Consider the following 6,095-nt stretch of genomic DNA (forward strand, 5'->3'; position numbering starts at 1 on the left):
TGAGAACTCCTTCACAGCCATTGCCTCCTGCAGGCCCAGCACATCCTGAGGCACACCTGATCCCATTCCAGCCTTCCCAGCCAGCTCCTCCTTGTGGCCTCTGATCTGATCACATACCTGTCACCTCACATGCCTCTTCCAATGCCATGGGACTGCTGCAGGACCTCACAGTCCCTGCCCTGCCCCAGTGGGACAAGAAGATGAAGTTAGGGATAGGAGTGGGGTTGAAGCTGAGATGTGCTGTGTGCATGGTGGAGGGCTTTGAGGGTTAGATGATCAGGTTAATGTTTAGGGATTAGAGGTCACCCTCCAGGGTTAAGGGAATGGCAAGGACATCGAGGGATGGATTGGTGTTCTGCTCAAGGTGCCTGCTCAAGGTTTAGGATAACGACAAGCTTTGAGGCTTTTAATTTAGATTTGATTTGAAGGCTAGATTTAAGAATGGCATTTTAATCCTTAGTTACGCTTAATCAGCTTTCTGTTTAGCCTTCTTGTAGAAGATGCCTTTTACCTCTGCCTTTTCCAAATCCTGAGCAACATCTCTCCTATATCTGGCTTTTCCAAGGTCTTTGAGAGAGGTCTTATGGTGACATCTGCATCTCCACCAGCACCTCTCTTGCCCTTCCCACACCACCTCTAAGCAACCTGAGGACAGACAGGGAGCATGATGATGATTTGGGAAAGGGCTTGGTTAATATCTCTGAGGAGGAAGACCAAAAGTTCTTCTCAATAAAAGAGAAATTTTATTCATGCCTAAGAGTATGTCCTGTTCCTGTGTGGACTAATGTTATGATTGCTGTACAGTCACAATAAATAAATAAATAAATAAATAAATAAATAAATAAATAAATAAATAAATAAGATGCTGTACCAAATGCTTGAAGGAAATAAGATACTGATTTATTATTTAATTATTTATTTTTGACTTGCTGATTGTATTAGTAGCTTATGTTATGCACTGTTCTGCACTTCACATGGAGATATCATGGTGTCATAAGAAACAGTGACACCCATGAGGACAGAAGAGCAAGTGGATAAGGGCTTGAGCCTACCAACACAGGATGCACGGACATAAAAACTGTGTGGGAGGGAAGAGGTAGATTGGATCCAAAATGTAGATTATGAAATCAAAGACCATGAGTATCACCGTGGCACTGCAGGAGAGCTCCAGCAATGGGGCAAAACCACGCAAGAGGTGTCTACGACACTGGGGCCGCAGAGCTGGAGCTGGGAGGAGGATAAATAATTCCTGTACATGAGAGAAATTCCCCTGGTTCAGGTACAGCTGCCTTCTGGAGTCAGACCTTCCACTTCTCGAGCCTTGCAGAGAAGAGGGGTGGCATACAGCCCAGGGCTGACCATAAGACCTGGCCCCCAGCAGGAAGCACTGCAGTCATGCAGAAGGTGCAGCTGAGAGTGCTGCCACCTCTGAGCAAAGGGGGTGCTGTCCCCAGCCAGGAAGCTGGCCTGCATCTGGGGCAGGCTGCTGGAGCTGTGCAAGGAGGACAACTCTCCCTCAGGAAGAAGGCCACAAGCATCAGTAGGTGCTTGGACGCAGGCACCAGCACAGTGATGAGGGTGTTCCACATTCCAGTCACCGTGCTGGTCATGAGAAAGAGGAAGACGAGAGTTGTCTATGGGTAGAGGATCTTCAATGTGGATTGCTGGGAAAACTCAACAAATGGTGTCTTAGAGTCCCATTCCCTTCATGGAAACCCTTTTAGAGCATTCTGGTCCCCCCTCTTTTGTTAGAACACGTTCAGAGGGGTGAAATGATCCCTGGTAGTCATGGCTGAGGTATCCTGCCATGCAGTGTGGGGGGAATACGGGTTAAGGAAGGGTATCGTTTTACTCATGTTTGACAATCAAACTTTAATAGAATAAATTACGCTTCTAAAATCAGTCTCTCCCAAATTCAGCAAGGAGTAGTTGGTGATGCGTTCAGTGTGCTTCAATCAGCACACCCCAGCAGAGACCCTGCTGCCTTGGGGAGCTGTCAGCCCTGAGGCCTTGGGGACACCTCGAGGGAGCCTAAGGGCACAGAACAAGCGATGCCATGGTTGGGTGCTGTGCTGCTGAGCTGGGCCGGGCTCCTGGGCCCAAGGGCAGCTCCTGGCAAGCGCTGCAGAGAGACAGCTGTGTCCAGGAGCAGCTCCTCTGCACAGCACAGCAGGGCTGGGGGCTCTGACCGCAGCTGGCACGGGAGAGGAGAGAAGGAGAGAGGGCTTGAAGGCACTGAGGAGTGCAACAACAGAGGGCAGAGTGTGGCAGGACACATCTGCAGGCTCTTGACACCGTGAGGCTCTGGCAGCAGGGCCATGCAGGTGGGGTTTCCAGAGGGGTCTTCTACAGCTGGCACATCTGATGGCTGATAGCATCTGTCAGGATGGGTCTCCTTGTTTCTCCATAAAGGAATAGAAAATGCTTTAGAAAATGGCATTTATGATTGCATATTTCAAGAGGAAGACCAAGGCAGGGGCTACCTGAAAGGCATTACTTTTTCTGTAGCCTGTGCTTGCAGATACCTGCGGTAGAGTGGAGGCTGGTTTCATGGTAATAGGTGGTCAGGTTTGTACTGCAGACTGAGACTGCTAGAGCATTGCAGTGAGGGATCAATACTGAATCAATGAACTTCATGAAGTCCCTTCCCACACCTCAGCCCACAGAGTGCACCAACATCATTCTTGTGGTCCTCTCAGGTTTTATCCTAGCTGATCTCTACGAGCTGCAAACCCTACAATTCTCAGTGCCCTGTCTTTGGGAGGTCTCAGCCAGTTTAAGATGAGCACAGATCATTTGCAATGAGCAGGAGCTGCGTCCTCTGCAGGCAGAGCTGCAGCACAGGAGGGTCTGCTGAGTGTCCGTCTGTCCCTCCCTGGCCTTGCCTCCCCTGACAGCAGCACGCTGGCATTCCTCCTGGCTTCTCCAGCTGGCCGTGCTGCTGCTGGTCTTGTTTGCAGGCTGGCTGGGGGGTGGGGGTTTCACATGCCCATGGGGTGAGCCCTCGATGTGCTTGGGGGAAGGGGAGTAGGGGGCCAGGGTGAAGGGTCTGGAGATGGGTACTTTGAGCCTGGATGCCTCTGCTCTCATCAGTGTCCTGGTATCTTAGTCACTGGAACATGCACCACAGGGAAGTGGTAACAGCACTGAGGCTGTCAGAATTCAAGAAATATTTGGGCAACCCCCTCAGACATATAGACCAATTTGGGGGTTTTCATGTACAGGTTCAGGAGTGAGTTTTTAATATCCTTGTGGGACCCTTCTAAGCTGGGATATTCTATGCCTCCGTGTCTATGAACATACGAGACCAATAGTTCTGTAGCTCAATGCCAGCACAATCCATATGAGCCTAAGCATGGCTGGCGTCTCAAAATGAAACTCGGCACCAAAGGAACCATCCTCTTTTGTCTGAGGATCCACAAGTTTTCACTTGAAATGCCCAGGATTTATGCCTTAGAAAACAGGGTGGGTTGGACAGCTTAACAGAATACAAAAATAAATCCCCGCAGCCCTGCTCTGCAGTTGGGTGAATTGGGAGCAACAATATTGAAAAGCTATTTATTATCAGGTGATCGAATCTGAAATTACCAATCTTCCTCTTTACCTCTGGCTTTTGGGCAGGACTGAATCCTTTCTCACACAGAACAGGGTCCCCCGCTCCCAGGGATACCCTCAGGCAGCATGAAGTAGACCACATGAAAGAGACCTGCTAAATGCCTAACTGAAAGTGTTTCCAGGACAGTTATATGAGAAATGTAAAAATTTCTTCTCAGGTATGTCTTCTAATTTATTAAAGATTTTTTCCTCCTTGAGCAGTAACCCATGGCCAGAACCAGCAAATGTCCAACATCAGCTCTGTGAGTGAGTTCCTCCTGCTGGCATTCGCAGACACGCACAAGCTGCAGCTCCTGCACTTCGCGCTCTTCCTGGGCATCTACCTGGCTGCCCTCCTGGGCAACGGCCTCATCCTCAGTGCCGTAGCCTGCCACCACCACCTCCACACCCCCATGTACTTCTTCCTCCTCAACCTCGCCCTCCTCGACCTGGGTTGCATCTCCACCACTCTGCCCAAAGCCATGGCCAATGCCCTCTGGGACACCAGGGCCATCTCCTATCAAGGGTGTACAGCACAGGTCTTTCTGTTCGTCTTCTTGATTTCATCAGAATTTTATGTTCTCACCATCATGGCCTACGACCGCTATGTGACCATCTGCAAGCCCCTGCACTACGGGAGCCTCCTGGGCAGCAGAGCTTGTGCCCAGATGGCAGCAGCTGCCTGGGGCAGTGGCTTTCTCACTGCTGTCCTGCACACGGCCAACGCATTTTCCCTGCCCCTCTGCCAAGGCAATGCTGTGGACCAGTTCTTCTGTGAAATCCCCCACATCCTCAAGCTCTCCTGCTCACATGCCTACCTCAGGGAAGGTCAGCTTCTCATGTTTAGTGCCTGTTTAACCACTGGATGTTTTGTTTTCATTGTGGTGTCCTATGTGCAGATCTTCAGGGCTGTGCTGAGGATGCCCTCTGAGCAGGGTCAGCACAAAGACTTTTCCACGTGCCTCCCTCACTTGGCTGTGGTTTCTTTGTCAGCACCATCATGTTTGCCTACCTGAAACCCCCCTCCATCTCCTCTCCATCCCTGGACCTGGTGATTTCATTTCTGTACTCTGTGCTGCCTCCAGCAATGAACCCCCTCATCTACAGCATGAGGAATAAGGAGCTCAAGGAGGCACTGAGGATGTTATTGCAATATTCAGTATTTCAAAGAGGAAACCGTCTTCAGAATTTGATTCCATGAAATATACCTGGACAAGGCAGAAACATTTTTGTTCATATATTTCAAAAATTGTTCATTCTTTTCCGTATTATTCCAGTATGCTAAATATTTCTTTTATAATTTTGTTTTATAAATTTAATATATTTCTATTCCTCTAAATTCTACCTTTTCTTCTAAGCCAAAGTCCTCATGTCAAGGTGCTGCTAAGCTCTTTGTAACTAACTAAACAAAGGAACCAGCAGGTAGGCAGTTTCTGTGGATCTCATTTCTCATACACTCTTCTCAGGCACAGCAGTGGTTGTGGGGTGAAGATCCTTGCTGCAACGTGCTGGAAAGCCCTGGTGTCCTCCTTTGGGGCTGCCCTTTTCTGCCCTGGCAGGCACTCCCTCTCTGCAGCCTTTGAGTCAGGTTCGCCACTTTCTTGGACCCACGAACACTGACAGCAGCAGAACATGGTCGTTTTGGTGCTGGTCACTCTTCTCTTCCACACTGCTGTCTTGTAGCACCACTGAATCAGAACTGGCCTTCCAGCCAGTGCCCCTGTGAGTATGGCTTTCAAAAGTGAGGTGGAGGAAGCACTGAGGAAGCAGCCTGATCCGATGTGAAAGTTCTCCCTGCTCAGAGCAGATCTTAGCACTGGAAACCTCCAGAGCTCCCTTCTGACTCTAATCCTGAAGGAAAGAAGTAGCAAGAGAGTGGAGGTAGGGGGAGGGAACGCTGCTGTGGGCAGAGGTATTACTGGCATTTGTAATCCCTGCCAGGCATTGCAAAGTGACAGATTCACTGAGACTGGAGGGGACCTCCACAGCCCATCTAGCCACCCCCACTAGCCATGCATGGACACCTCCACCAGGCAGCCCAGGCCCATTTCCAGTTGGGCTTTGGTATCTCCAGTGATGGGGATTCGCCCACTTTTGGAGAAACATGATCCAGTGCTTGGTATTGCTCAGAGTAAAAGTGTTTTCCTGTGGGGAATGTCATGTATTCCCATGTCTTGTCCTGTCACCGGGCACTGCTGAGATTGTCAGAGGAAAATACCTGAGAGCAAGTCCATGTCTCATAGGCACTTCATAGCAGCAGGCAGAGACGGGGTTGAAGGACTCAACACTTTTTCTGTCTTAGTCTGTACCAAAAAGCTCCCCTAAGCCTCTATATTCAGTAAAAGAGATCAAGGATGAGAAGAGCATGTATTGATAGGAAGGCCATGAAAAGTCACCTGGACAATGTTCATTTTCTGCCCCTGCATTGGACTGACCCTGGGCAAGGCCCAGCTTAGGAAGCAGCCGTGCTGGACGTTCATGGTGGGCAGTAAGCTGGGCAG

The 6,095-nt window shown here is 49.6% G+C and overlaps 1 pseudogene across 1 annotated transcript; it reads left to right on the top strand.

Moving 5' to 3' along the window:
• The first annotated feature begins 3,839 nt into the window (after window positions 1-3,839).
• On the top strand, window positions 3,840-4,795 carry LOC311428027 (olfactory receptor 14A16-like; annotated as a pseudogene). The gene has a single exon. The product of its transcript is annotated as an olfactory receptor 14A16-like (transcript).
• The last annotated feature ends 1,300 nt before the right edge of the window (window positions 4,796-6,095 follow it).

The sequence above is a fragment of the Aythya ferina genome (genome assembly GCF_964211825.1).
Source record: "Aythya ferina genome assembly, contig: HAP1_SCAFFOLD_29, whole genome shotgun sequence".
NCBI classification, from domain to species: Eukaryota; Metazoa; Chordata; class Aves; order Anseriformes; family Anatidae; genus Aythya; species Aythya ferina.